This window comes from Ambystoma mexicanum, chromosome 10 (assembly GCF_040938575.1).
Source record: "Ambystoma mexicanum isolate Mex_15411 chromosome 10, UKY_AmexF1_1, whole genome shotgun sequence".
Taxonomy (NCBI): Eukaryota; Metazoa; Chordata; class Amphibia; order Caudata; family Ambystomatidae; genus Ambystoma; species Ambystoma mexicanum.
In genome coordinates, this window is record NC_090932.1 from 1,494,180,324 (window position 1) to 1,494,195,175 (window position 14,852).

General features: G+C 46.8%; 1 protein-coding gene across 2 annotated transcripts in view; it reads left to right on the forward strand.

Moving 5' to 3' along the window:
* KNTC1 (kinetochore associated 1) overlaps nucleotides 1-14,852 on the forward strand; it is a 2,501,313-nt gene that overhangs the window by 180,271 nt on the left and 2,306,190 nt on the right. The window lies entirely within an intron of this gene.

A 14,852-nucleotide genomic window follows, 5' to 3' on the forward strand; every position in this document is an offset into this window, starting at 1 on the left:
CACCACCTTTCAGTTGACGCACCTGAGCCGTAGATTGGCACTTGTCTCCCCCCACCTTTACCCCCCCTTAACTCTCAACCCAATCCTCTATTGCAGCTAACTTTACAAACTGTAAATATTGTACCTTATTCAACTGTATATAAAATATGCGTAGCCTGTGTCTGTCTAGGTTGCCTCCTTCTGATCTCATCACACCACCCCCATTAGCAATAGGTTAATATAGCATCCTAATTGTTCAAGCCAGACAACCAGCAACTGAAGCACTTTCCCTTTCGTATGACCCTATCTACAGAGCTTCAGTTTGTGGTGAAAGAAGGCGCACTGGACAGCATTTGTACTGGAAATAAAAGTAACAAGATCCAGGGCTGAAATTTCCTGTTGTGGGGGAAAAGAATGTACTGTCAACCCCTGAACATATATCATACCTTTTTATTGAAATGTTTTCAATATGATATTCCGTATAGATGAATCACACACAAATGTAACTACACCTTAACAATTTGCAGTAGGTTGGAAGGAGGAGGCGGACTATAAGGTGTCATGTTCAAATTGCTTTTAAAAATATCTCACTATCCCTAATCATGGAATGCCCTACCTAACAAAACAAAACTAGGGTGCTCGTCATCAGATGTGAAGTCCAAACTTAATCCGTCCTCTGTCAAAACTAGACTTAGCTGACCCCACCACTATTAATACATAACAAAGGACCAGGAGAATGACTCCCTTCTCCTGTTGTATTCTTATCAGCAAAGGTCTCCTCAATATTATACATTCCAACAGTCTCTTGCTAGGCCTTGTTAGCTCCTTCAGTTGTTTCAATGAATGGGTCGTCCCAGGCACTTGTGTATTTGTTCCACTTATTTTTCCAAACACTCTTCTTCTCAAGATGTGTAGACGGACTGTCCTAATCTCATTCTTGCCACTCACAGGAGCATGTATCATATACTCCTAAGTACTTCTTATCATTTTGCCAGTCACTGGGATGAGGATGCAGGGTCCCCGAGTGATATTCACTCTTTCTGCCTCGCTCCCCGGGGCTCCAGCTCTCCCCTGTATCTGTATTGAAGGGGTTCTGGGTTACTGGGTCAGCATTCTTTTGTTCTTTCCTCTGTGGTCACTCAGGCTGGTTCGTTGGTTAATCCTGTCACACTCTCCTAGCATGCTTTGCTCTTCTTTGGTGGCTTCAGCGATGAAAGGATTCTTCCTTCGGTTCTTTCTACGCCATCACCTTCTTCCCTTGGTTTGGTTCCCCACCCATGAACGGACCTCCTTGGGTCTGTTACTGGCGTATTGTTTACTCAGGAACCCCAAAGATGGGGGATCTTGACTGGCCCTTTGCAAGCAACCCTCGTGTTACTAGTATGAATGTCCTTCGCTCAGCGGGTCGGGCAGCATGCTGCTGCCTCTTCTTCTTCTTCTTAGCTGCTTTCAAACAAACATGGCAGCGTCGCCTTTGGTTTCCCCAGCCTCCTCGACCTGGCCAGTTTGTAACTCCCGGGTCTCACTACCTTGACCCTCCTCTTTTTATGACACACCGCTGGGGCTTCCCCAGCTTCCAAAGAAAGTTCTTCCTTTGTGTTGGGTTCATATTAACTATGCCTCCTGTTGGCTTTTTCATGTCAGTATTTAACAGACCAGTACTGTTCGTCACTCTAATTTTCTTGCTCTTCGCAGTATCAGGATGCCATTAGTTTTCTGGTATTATATTAAAATAATACATGCAAGAAAGTTCAGTTGTCTGTCAGTTAATGAAGTTGTACTGGGTTTTGGCGGAGAGCGAGAAGGGAGTTCTCTTTGGGAAAGGGAGTCCTTATCATGTGAAGGCATCATGAAGTAGACCCGGACAACCGATTCAAAATTGGTTCTCAAATGTTTTATCAACTTTAAAGGCAGGATGGTTTAAGGCCTAACTTGCTCTATGCTAAGGTGGGGTTTCCCTACCCAAGGAAAACTAAGGATAGTCTGTGTCAGGAAGTCCAAATAAAATGTCTCTGTCCAAAACCTACACATGTCCTCACAACTAACTGTATACGATGTGTAGTTGTCCGCATCTAAGTGAATAGTGTTCTAAAGAAAGTTTGGAGCTTCTTCTAGCTCTTGGCTTATGATCCGCTTTCTCTTCCCCAAGTTCAAATAAAGTACACAAGATCAGTTCACAAGATATTTGGGTTCCCTTACCCAAGATTTCAAATCTTCCAGCTTTCAAAAATGCAGTTCCTTGGGACACTTACAGTTTCTCTGATATCAGTACTTTTCACCAGTTTACATAGGCAGTTCTGTTTCTTGACTTCAAAATCACACACAAGGTTGTTGCAAAAAACAAGCTTCTTTATGGATAGTTTCATTGACTTTTCCATACAGGGGGCCCCTCAGTATAGGTGCAGTTAGTCGGTCCACCCATTACAGGTCACGCAACCAATACATTTTCTTTACTGCTTCCATCAACCTTTAGCCACTGCTTCCATGTGACAGTGATGTTTAGTTGATTCCCGAGTGTCGCACTCTTCTGGCACTGTACCGTGGCTTGTTTGGCCACCATGCACTTTGTTAAACTTTTCTGTATTCCTCTGGCTCTTGTCAACACAGGTGTCCTCCTTAACCTGCAATTCCTGGAACCCTTTTAGCTCTGGGTCAATACTTTGTTTTTCATTTCATACCCTTCTTGACATTCTCTTGACTTTGCCAATATGTGTGTTTCATACATTACGTGGTATCTGCTACATGCATCACCTTTCTTTCACTTTGGATTCAAAAAGTGCTAACAATAATTTTCATTTAGTTCGGTATTCAAAAGTACTTTGTTACAAGTTCCCGGAGCGCCCCGTTATCAGCGTTTTCCAGGTTTCCACTCAGCAGTCGCACAGGGCAGCTCCTTTCTTGTTGTACTTTGTGATGGGTCTCTCAACGCTCCCAGGTCTGCTTTCCGGCTTCCCCAAGCTTCACGTTTCCCTCGTGGCAGCCACAAGGAGCACCGCTCGCTTTCCTGGTTTCTTGTGGCAGCTGGGGTTCATGGGAGTGCCACAGTTCCTACTGTGCAGATCCAAAAAGGAGTGTAGCAGGACTTGCAGACCTTCTCACGGCCAACCTCGGCCTATGCGTGTCCCTCCCTTCTCTCCAGCCCGTTCCTCCTCCTACTCCTTCTTCTATGACGCAAGCATTTTTATATCATTTAGTGTTAAGTGACCCCAGGTGTGGGTCATTAAGTCCATTTGTATTTATTAAATTTTATATAGCGCTTTAAGCCAAAGCGCTTTACTTAAAACAGGAATACATAAGAAGCAAAAGTACATGTCATGAGTCCAGTAACCAAGAACCGTATTTAGAACAATTTGCCAGGATCATAGAATAAAAACATGAGTGGGAGTAAACGGTTGAGGGAACTGGTAGAGAACAGTCAGAAGGGAGATTGAAGTAGGTGGGATTTTAAGGAAGTGCGGAAAGAACAGTAAGGGCTGATGGAGGTGAAAGGGAGAGAATTCCAGTGGAGTGGGGCAAGGAGCGAAAGCGAGAAGGGGCGCATGGTGCAGGTGGGACAGTGAGTCGGAAGTGGTCCGCAGAGTGGGCGAGAGGGGAGTAGAACGAGAGGGAGGGAGGAAAGGTAGGGGGGGCAAGATCATGAAGAGATTTGAAAACGACACAGATTATGTTGAATTTGATTTCAGAGTGAAAGGAGAGCCAGCCAAGTGAGGAGGAGATGGAGTAGTGTGGAGAGAGGAGACCGAGAGAACAGATGGCAGAGCGGTAGAGGGATTTAAGGGGGGCTAGGTGTGAGGCGGGGAGGCCAAAGAGGAGAGCTGAACAGTAGAAGACGGGAAAAGATCAGGGAGGATATCAAGAGCTTAGTAGCGTGAAATGTAAGGAAAGATCGGATTTTGCGAATGGTGTAGAGATGGAAGCGATAGGCATGCGAGGTGAGGGAGATATGGTGGGTAAAAGAGGGTAGAGTCAAAGTGGAAGCCAAGGTTGCGAGGAGGGGGAAAAGGGGGAGGAAGGGTGTTGCCAGGGAGGAATAACACTTCGGTTTTGTCAGTCTTGAAAGTGGGAGGACAGCCAAGATTTGATAGCAGTGAGGCAGGAATAGAGTTTAATGTGATGTTCGGGAGTGAAGGAAGAGAAGGAGAGGAAGAGTCGAGTGTCATCAGCATAGACGTGGTGAGAAATACCAAAGGAAGAGATGATTGGGGCTAAGGAGGTGTATAGCGAGAAGAGGTTTCACCATTTGCCGGACTATGGTGAAACCCATTAGGTGGACGTGTCTGGTTGTTCCACCTGTATACCTCTATAGCCCCCTTCTTCGTCTTAGGACCCAAGTGGTGTTTGGGGATGATTGATTTAATAATAGTATGTATACTCTGTGTTGTCTCGTATGTGTTTGACTCAACTAAATGAGGATGTGTCCTCCTAGTTGGTCTCTTCCTCGTCCCAGTATTAATGTGATGTTTCTGGGAGACAGTTTGGAAGGAAGAAAATGGAAACGGCTGACCGCGTACAAAGGCTTGAGGGATAGAGGGTTCATTGTGAAAAGGGAAAGGGGGAATACCATGTCTCGCCTAAGGACGTCCTCTTCTCACTCCCCAAGTTCACTCCACCCAGCTGCTCATCCCTCGCATATCCACCCCCCAGGGTCTGGATCCAAAAGCAATGTCCTTTCCCTGGCCATATGAGGGAGGAACCAGGGGGAAAAGTGAGGATGTCCACAGGTTTCTCACAATCCTCAAAAGGGGAGTCTCTCCCTGTGAGGTCCTGCTTACCTCCACCCCTATGGGGGAATGTTGCGTAGTGGGCTCAACTCTGTAGCCTCACAGGAAGGGGCTCCCCCTTTGGGAAGTGACTGAATCCCTCGATTCGTCACAGATTTCATAATTTTTAAAAATCAGTGAATCTTTGTACTGTATCATTTCATTGTTACTTGAGCAACAAATAAAAGGAATAAAAGTTGAATATGCAATGTAGAAGTGTTTAAGAACAGAATGCCTCCGGAAAGACATGGTTCCAAACTATCCCATGGCACTGTGTGTTCAGTTACGCATAAGATGCTATGAATTCCTGTGTGTTCTGGCTGCTTTTTTTTATGCCAAATACATGTGGACTGCAGTGATAAACTGTACAAAAAGTATGTTACTTTTTATGCATAGTAAACTGTTCTTTTAGGGATGGTAAGGTGATGTGATTTCTGTTTTAGCAAGGGAGTCTAAGTAGTAGCAATTTCATGAACCTTAGTGTTACATTACCAGTTTTTGTAGGATAGGCTGCCTAATGAACTAGGCTTCAAAGTTTACAAGAGTGAGACATGAAACCCATATCTCTGTTCAAAACACTGTACTTTAGGTCAAGGTTCTTAAAAAACTTGAATTCCATGTAGTGCAATGTAAGCAATCTTGTATAGTGCCCATCTGCAACTATTGGGGGCCCTCGCTGTGGTTGGATGTGTATGGATGAAGGAGTTATGGGGGTCATTAGTGGGACAGGAAGAAAGCCAGAAGTGAAAGCTGTGGTGTTGATGGGTGCAGGTCTGAAGTACATGGTTGATGAGTGCCAATCTGCTTTCTATAGGTTTGGAAGAGAAACTTGAGATGATGTTTCCCATCGGGAAGAGCTCAGGTTCTGATGGACTACAGTGCATTGGGTCTGGTTAGCTGTTGATGTGGGAGAGTATGACTGGGCTAAGGAGGAGAGCTTAGTCTGGACTCTGTTGATGAGCTAATGGCTAGGCCTGTGGTGACCGTCTGTGAGAGGGTTTGTGTGTGTAGTGTAAGGTGGTAGGAGATCTTGGAGGGGAGACAGTTTGTCAAAGGAATGGGGGAATTAGGCCTTGCAAGGCAAAATAACTTGTAACCCTGTACTCCCATCACTGGTCTCTTGCATACAGGTCTCATTTCACTAGCTCGCACGGTCCCCGTCAAGCCCCTCCCTCCCTCTCTCTTACTCCCCTACCACATTGATAGGTTGCATCCGATGTGCAGCAAAACAATCATCTTCAAGTTGGCAGAACAGAGTGAAGGGGCAGTCTGTAAACTCCAGTCAATTACCATAACATACAGCAAAGGCTGTCCCGCTTGCTAGTCCAGAGTCTTGCTCTCCCAAGTGGCCAGGCCACGGCCATCGCCTTTGGAGCCAGACCCTGGGGGGTGGATATTGCGGGAGGATCACCTGGGTAAGGTGTCTTTGGGAAGAGAGGGTTAGGCAACTGATGGTGAGACACGGTATCCCCCCCTTTCCCGTACCCATGCCCCACCATATTTTATAGGATTCTTCAATGTCCCAATTGACACCACCCCCCCCTGCTCCTGCACCGCACAAACACTGGGACGAAGCCCAACAAGGCTGAAACACATGTCTGGGGTTGCTATTGGTACTCTTGTTCAAAGGAAGTTTGCCTGGCATTTCGGTGCTGGACTAACCTTGTGGGCAGGACAAAGACTGATATGCAAAGGGATATTCCTCCTTTGTGAAAAGTACAGTGAGCAAAAAGCATGGCTGCAGACTCTCCAAGTGGGGAAAACCACAGAACAGGTTATCATGCCATGTTCTTTCTAGAGAGCGGTGCCTGCTACCTTTTTCTGTTTACAGGGGCTGCCTTACTCCATGCTGTTCAACGTGGGAAGGAGAGCCGACACAGCCACATTGATTATTTGATACAACACTGACTTTCCTTTGTATACATATTCCCCTTTACACACTTTTTGTTTGGGATAGTGCAGGCTTTAGGTTTTGTGGCCATTTTGATTTGACATAGATTGACTTGACTGTATTGTCTTTATTATTTGATGGTAGAGACTACTCCCATCTTAGCTATAGGGTATAAAGGTTTTGAACCGTGCAACTCTTGCCAGTGTCATACTTGTGATACCATTCCTCCACCATGCCTCCCCCTATACAGTTATGAGTGTACAGCTTAAGGTTTATTGGAGGCAACAACCTTTGGTTCAAAGAAAGGGTTACTTGATATTTGGGCATACATCGCCCATTTTGCGTTTCTTAGCATGCTGGCTGGCAGACCAAGATGCTTCCAAGTTCGCTCTACCATACTCTGGTGCTCTGCTCATTGTCCTGCTGGGAATTTTTCCCATCTTGGGCAGGGAAAGAAGGTGGCCACAATCGCTGCATATTTTGCCCAAAGTTAACCTCTCCGGTATCCCTTAAACCCCAAACTCTCCTTATACAGTCCAAAACCTCCCAGCCTCACCCCACTTGGACACAAACCCATCCGGTGTAATTTGGCACCAGGCCTTCGGTATCTGAAGTATACTGCAACCCTGCAGCAGGGGATTCAGTATACTGCAACCCTGCAGCAGGGGGTTCTTCACAGTGAAATACAGAGCATAAAAGGAGTGTGGGTTCCACAATGTGCAGCACCTTGGCCTAACAAAGGGGACAAATATGTGCAATAGCTGCAGTACGGTGATGAGCAGGGTGTTGGACTTTGCAATCCCGAGAGTGTAGTCTTATTGTAGTCTCTCTGGCCACTTTCTAGCTAAAGGTCCCAGGGGGGATTTCATTACTTGTGCCACAGCTAAATGTGCTTGGTTGTCTTGTATTTGGACGATCTCCTTTTAATTCCATAGCCTATAGGTCCTGTTGGTTAGAAATGGTATGTCCGCATAAGTTCATTTGTTCATGCTTTTCCTAGCAAATTTCACTTCTGCTTCTGGCTGTGGATGATGTGCACATTGTTGGACGATTTCCGATAATCAGATTTGTTTCGTTCTTTGGGGTGTGAGACAAATCCAAGTAGATCATGCCCTCTCCCCAAGGGGAAGCCACCCCCTTTCGGACTACGGAGGTGAGCCTGCTACACTTGGCACCTCCTACAGGAGAAGGCAAGTTGGAGCCCCATTGGGGTTGCCCATCCACCCCCCTTTTGGGTACAGGAAATACCTAGAAAGGGATATGTTAACCTCCCTTCCCCTCAAACACTGATAATTATTGTGATAGGTCAGAAGGAGGCAGACTCGTTTTTGTCAGATGGACCAAGTGGTTTGTTGACCAGTTTATGGGTATATTTTATAGGTTTCCCTACCTAACAAAACTGACTAGTGTGCTTGTCGTCCGTGGTGAAGTCCACAAAGTAAACTTTCCTCAGTCTCAAAACAAATCTGTTGTGGCCCAACCACTAAACAAAAACTACATAATTCAAGAAGAATGACTCATCTGTAACGCTCACCTGGTATCCCTGAGGACGTCACTCAGCCTATTCTGACCTCTTACGACCTCAAACCCTTCCCTGGAGGATATTCGACTGGAGACTGGGCCTGAAACACAGGATTGGTAGAGTTTAACTCCCTATTGTCTGTGTGCTTGTCATGATGCCTACCCCCGGGGAACCAGACCAGGTCCAGCAACCCCGGAAGCAGGCATCAAGTTATTTTGAGCAAGCCCAAAAACCCCTGCTAGGGGCTGTTTGGGTGCGGTCCTGGCGCCCATGGCGCCAGGCTCATATGGAGAGTGGCGCCAGGCTCGTAGAGTAGAGCTTACCTGATGCAGACCATGCTGCAAGCTTACCTGATGCAGACCATGCTGCAGAGCTCCAAGCCAAATGAGGCTGGGAAGGGACTATTTTACCTAGGGACTATTTTTTTACTCGGGTGGGGCTGAGGAGGAATACTTACCTGGGACTACTTTGGAGGCTATTTAAACCACGCCGAAGAGCAGCACACGCTTCGTGTTATTCTGCATCCAGCAGCGTAACGCTCACCGTGTCTGTAAGCCTGCATCCAGTCTTCTGCCACGCCCGCCGAGTCTGCAGCTCCTAGAAAAAGGGAGGAACAGAAGGAGAAGAGGTTAGAATAAGAGCAAAACCTTCGATCCTTAACTGAATTCTGGATCCACCGCGCCTTCGAGCTGGAAGAAATAAGCATTTTACGCGCACCGCCTCACCTGCTGCAGCGCCGCACTGAACTCGCCGGCCTTCGCAGCATCCTCACGATCCACTGCATCCTTCTGCACGTTCCCGACGCACTCTGGCACCTAAGGGGAACACAAGAACAGCAAAGGTGAGCCAAGGGAATAAACAGAGGCAATAGTAACTACCCCCATAGACTTACCTGATTACCGCCGGGATACTATTCCTCTTCACGGGTCGGTGCAGTCTCCATTGCATCCTTGCCGTACCCCGGCCCCTAAGGGGAACAAAAGGACAACAAGGTGAGACAAAGGGACAGACAAGGGGAACTCTTCTCACCACAATAGACTTACCTAATTTTTACCGGCGGAGGCATTTTTCCCCGAACTTCATATTTTCTCTCCACACCTGAATAAGGGAGCAAGCAACAGGTTACATTCTGGCCTTATTTTATTGAGCTGTGTAGGATAAGCCAAATCCTTACCTGAACTTTGTCAGCTACCACGAGGAACTCTTCGCTGGGGTCAAACTGCAACGAATCGGACAAGAGTGAAAGTCAGACATGTGAACTCTGACGAACTACATACTTTTCGGAGTCAATATTGTTCTGGAACTCACCAATTCCTTCAAGCCAGTGAAGCATCTGGTTATCAACGCGCCCCTGCGCTCAATGCAAGATGGAGAGCTCATCTATTCAAACCATCAGGTGAGACTATAAGAGGGGGGTTTTACGCTCAACTCCACGGGTGGTTAATTCCCTGTCTCCATTTGCAGAAGAATATTCCTACGGGCCAAGCAAACGAAGCTAGCTAGGCCAGTCCAGTCCGTCATCTCGGCCCTACGCGTCACATTGGTGGAGACCGCAGCTGTCCAGTTCAGATCGACGCCTCTGTGGGAGCCAGGTGAGCATAACAGTGCTTGAACCCCTTCTTCCCCGGGGTCCAACCCTTCCCTTTGATCCACAGCTCACCTTGTTTTGTTGGATAGTGTGCTCTACGACCTGCTTTCACCGCAGGGGCGCGTTGATTGATGCGGTCTCGTTGCTGCCTAGTTACTTCACTGGCAAGAGTCCGACAGGTAAGTATAATGAGTCTTTTGAACCGTTCTCTAACTTCGTTCCTTTCCTTCCTTAGATGATGGCCGGCGTCTGTGGATGGCGGCGTGCTGCTGAGATGAGTAGCGCTGAAGGTGAGTGAGAGCGCGATGCACCCCTTTCGTATTTGCATTGAACTGAGTTCTTTTTCTGTGTCTTTTAGGTGCCGCGACGTTTTCAGCGTGGATGCCGGTTATGAAGAACAAATGCGGTGGGTAAGCGCGGTATGCAAAGCCTCTAGATGTTTCCACGCTAACCTGGAGTGTCTTTTCCCTCTTGCAGATGGATAAGAAGTTCCAGAGATAGAGTTCCCCCCAGAGCGGCTGGGATTCAGGTAAGCGTTTGAAGCTTGTACAGTATTGAAAAATAAGCAAAGATTTGCAGAATGCCTACTAATGGCTTTTTTCTGTTCTTTTCCCTTTTCCTTAGGAAGCGGCGTGCCGGGATGGAATGACACCGCCGAAGATGCCCGCAGAACAGAAGGAGCGATGAATGATGGGCAGAAGCGCCGCAAGGTAAGGCTGTTCCTAACGGTGTTCTTGTACTTGCAGGAGCTGAGCGCAGAAGAAAGATGCAGGCCTACTGGAGACCGATCCGAACACGGTGAGTGTCACGCTGCAGGTGCAGAAAACGCAAAGAATGCTTCTCAGCCTGGGTGTGGCTTAAATAGTCTCTGGATATCCCAGGTGTCTCTGTGCTGAACCACACCCAAAAGACTAGACCGCACATGCAGTTCTGGGAACCAAAATATGTGTGGGCATCCATCTTGTCCCCACCAATGCACTACAAGTCCAATCCCCAATGTTATCCTATGGGAGTGAGTGAGTCTGGTGCCACAAGCGCCAAGTATGACTCAAAGTGGGTCTTTGGACCGATGGAGAGCGCCTTGAGGGCCTTGTAGGTGATCGTGGCCTGGCTCCAGACTGACATCTTGGAGGGCTGGGGACATGAGGGGCAGGAATCATGACGACATCTCCTTGATGGGCTGGTCGGCCTCAACCGATGATTTTCAAATGGTTCTTGGCTATCTCGTGGATTCATTCATTTACTTTTTCTCAGGGATTCTTCCACCCTCCTGGCATCCCCTTTCCTTTTAGAGATGGCCCTGTTCTCCTTGGAATGCCTGTTCACCCCTTTGGGCTACATTCTCATTAAGTATGTTCGCTTTGCTCAATACTTCAAAGGAACCCACATGTCTCTTCTCTTGGTCTTGACTTTCTATATTCTTTTGCCTCTGTTTCCCCAAAACCCACATGCTTTAACCAAATCTTTTTCGCCTTTAGAAATGCTTGTTGTGCCACTGCGAGTAGGGCGAGTGTTCCTGCTCCCTGTTATCCCTCTCTGGTTCTCACACCTCTCCTGTTACCTTTTTGCTCACAGGCTAGCGTCACTGGATCTCTTTGGGATCGGAACAACTCTTGGCATCAGAACGAACTCTGCGGTCACACTGGCTCTTCTTGGTTCTTTACTGTGGCTCTGTTTCGCCACGGCTGCAGCAGTCTTGGTGCCGTTTCTGGACTTAACAGTCAACCTTTCCCATGTTTGTTTGTTTTATTCAATTTTTATGCGCACCACACCTGGGGGTAGCAGGGCGCAGTAGTAAGAAAACGCAAGGCTTACAGGGTTACAGATATACAGGCAAAGAGTATTACAGCAAAATATACATGCATAGAGTAATACAGTAAGTCAAAAAGTAGGATGCGAATAAATTACAGTATGTACTTGTTCACAGTCATATACAAGGTTCGCAGTAATAAATTGCAGTATGTACTTGTTCAGTCATATACAAGGATTCGCAGGGGGAAGCGGAATGTATAAGGGAGGACAAGGACGCAACCTGGAGGAAGGGCAAATAGGGGTCCGAAGAGATGTGTTTGATAGCGTTTTTCCTAAAGTGTGGGTAGGGTTGGTCTGCTCTCAGATGTTGTGGCAGTAGGTTCCAGGTTTTGGCTGCCCTCACTGGGAAACTGTTGCCGCCTACCGTGGTGTGCCTGAATCTGGGTACAGTCAGGTAATTGACATTGCCAGTTCTGGTAGGTCTGAGAGAGGTTCTTCTATGAATATTGACTATGAGGTAGCTAGGGGCAGCGTTATTTAAGGCTTTGTGGGTCAGAGATATCCTTTTTAATTGTATTTTGGTCTTGGTGGAGAGCCATTTGTGGTGACGTCGGATGGAGGAGATGTGAGTTCTTTTATTTATGCGAAGTGCTGCTCTCAGGGAGTTCTTTTGGAATGTTTGTAGCCTACGGATGGTGATTTTGTTGGCGCCGCTGTATAGGGCGTTACAGTAGTCGATTCTGGAGAGTATTAGGGCTCTGGCTAAGATCATGCAGCTGTCGTTGGAGAGGAATGGCTTGCCAGCTCTTATCAGCTTGCAGGTGTAGGCCGTGGTGGAGGTCAAGGATTTTACCTGTTTGTCAAAGGACATAGTGGAATCAAGGTAGAAACCATATTTCTGTCTATATTGAATGAAGAAAATTGCTGGCCTAATTTTTTGATGTTTGCATTGATTCCCATGATTATCAGCTCGGTCTTATCATCGTTCAGGCAGAGGCCGTGAGTGGCCATCCAGGCCTGGATGATAAGGTATACCCTATTCACCAACTCAGAGTCCTTACTGTGATCCCCAGAAAGCGGGAGGAGAATCTGTGTATCATCTGCATAGTTTGTGTAGGTGATACCTAGATGGTCCACATCATCAAACAAGGATTTGGTGAAGATGTTGTATAGAGTAGGCGAGACACAGGAGACTTGGGGAACACCGCATGTGATGGGGATGGGGTCTGCTGCTGCCAAAGGAGAGAATACTCAAATGGTTCTTGGGGAGCCATGTCCAAGTGTTTGCAGAGTACTTTATGATCCACAAGATCAAATGCTGCTGAGAGATCAAGTAGGAGCAGAAGTGCTGTCGTCCCTTTGTGTCTCAGCTCGTCGATTTGGGATTTTAGGTCGATTAATGCAGTTTCCGTCCCATGTAGTGGACGGAAGCCAGATTGTCTATTACCTACGAGTTTATGCGCTTCTAGGTGTTTTGGAATCTGGATATAGGCAGCTTTATCCAGGATTTTAAGTAAGAAGGGTGCCGTAGTAAAGGGGCGGTAGTTGGTGGGTAAGAGGGGGTCTAGTGTCTGCTTCTTGAGGAGTGGGAGCACCCACGAGTGTTTTAGGTTGGCAGGGATAGTGCCTGAAGCAAAAAAGGCGTTGATTAATTTGGAGATGAAGCGAGAAGTCTCTGGCAGCATCTTTTATCAGTTGTAGTGTGCAGAGGTCGCCTTTGCAATTGGAAGGTTTGAGCGAGATAATTATTTGTTCTACTTCCAGAGTAGTCATGTTTGTGAAGTGAAATAAGTTATTATTGCGAGCTGTGTGTGGAACACTGACCGGCAGGGTCTTAGGCGAGTGCTGAAGATTCAGTGTTTCTTTTTTGTGCTGAATTTTACCTTGGAGCATGTTCATATTATTTGCTAGTGCCTGTTGAATGTTCGTACATCGGGATTTGTCCTCAATGCAGATATCGGGAGTGGCTATTGGTGATTCTAATTCTTTTAGAATGGAAAAGAGTTCCTTCATGTTACAGTTTGATTTAGCTATGCGATCGTCGTAAGAGTTGCGTTTGGCCAGGCAAACTTCCTTCTTGTATTGTGAGGAGAGAGATGTTAGTTTGGCTTTGTTGTCGTTAGAGGGGTATAGTCTCCAGTTGGTTTCACTTTTTTTTTTTCAGGAGGCGTAGGTCTCTGAGTTGTGGAGTGAACCATCTATTTAGGTGGGCTTTGGGTTTGCTGGATCTAAGTTTAAGGGGGGCAATTTTATCCTAGGTGGGAGCATGATGTTGTTGAATTTGTGGACAAGAGTGCTGGGATCTAGATTTTCTTGCAGAGCATTTAGAGTGGGTAAAATAGCCGGGATTACTTTCTCTACTGTGATGCTCTTTTTGCTTCAGGTTAAACATGGTGGTGCCAGTAGAGGGGCCGAGGTAGTGGGTCTAGCGGTGGATAAGTTAAAGGACATCAGTGAGTGGTCTGTCCAAGGTAGAGGCATGATGGATGAGATGGTAGCTATGCAGTTGTATATTCCGCTATCCAATCCAATGTTCTCCCCTTCAGGTGGGTGGGTTTGTTGACTTTTTGAGACAAACCTAGTGCATTAATGGTGTTAGCTATGTCAGTGGCGTTTTTGTCCATAGGGTCATTGAAGCCTAGGTTGAAATCCCCTAGAAGGAGTAGTTGAGAGGAGGGTTTGAGGTTGTTGGTGAGTATATTGTGCAGATCCTCTTCAAAAGTACCAAGGGGACCCGGAGGTCTGTAAATTAGGTGAATGGTGAGTGACTGTGAATTGTTTATCTGAAGTTTAACTGATAGGGATTCACAGGATTTTGGTGAGAGGTTGGGGGCTAGTCTAAGAGAGAGACAAGTTTTGGATATAATGGCGATGCCGCCTCCTTGTGCGCCATCTCGGTCTAGTCTGGATATTGTATAGCCGTCTGGGATGTCTGACATGAGGGATGGACCTGCCGCGCTGTGTAGCCATGTCTCAGTAATTGCAAGGAAATCCAAATTACTTTCTGAGATTAGGTCAGCTATGTCGAGTGCGTGGGAGACGAGCAATCTCGCATTGAGGAGTGCTCCTTTAAGGGGGAGTGCCTCAGTGACCGCTTTGACCTGGATAGGCTTGGCTTGATTAGAATCAATTGGCTTGAGCTTCATAAGATTGGTTTGGAGGGAATTTATATTGGAGATATGATGAGGTGATGGCAATTTAGAGAGGCCAGGTCTCATAGTATACTGATAGTTGGTTTTCCGATTAGTGGGAGGTAGAGATCTTCTCGGAGGTTCATGTAGTTTGGCAAGTCTAGCACGGAGCCTGTGGATTCTGTTGGACGTGGCACAGGGTGTTGAGGCATGGGTTGAGGACCCAGAG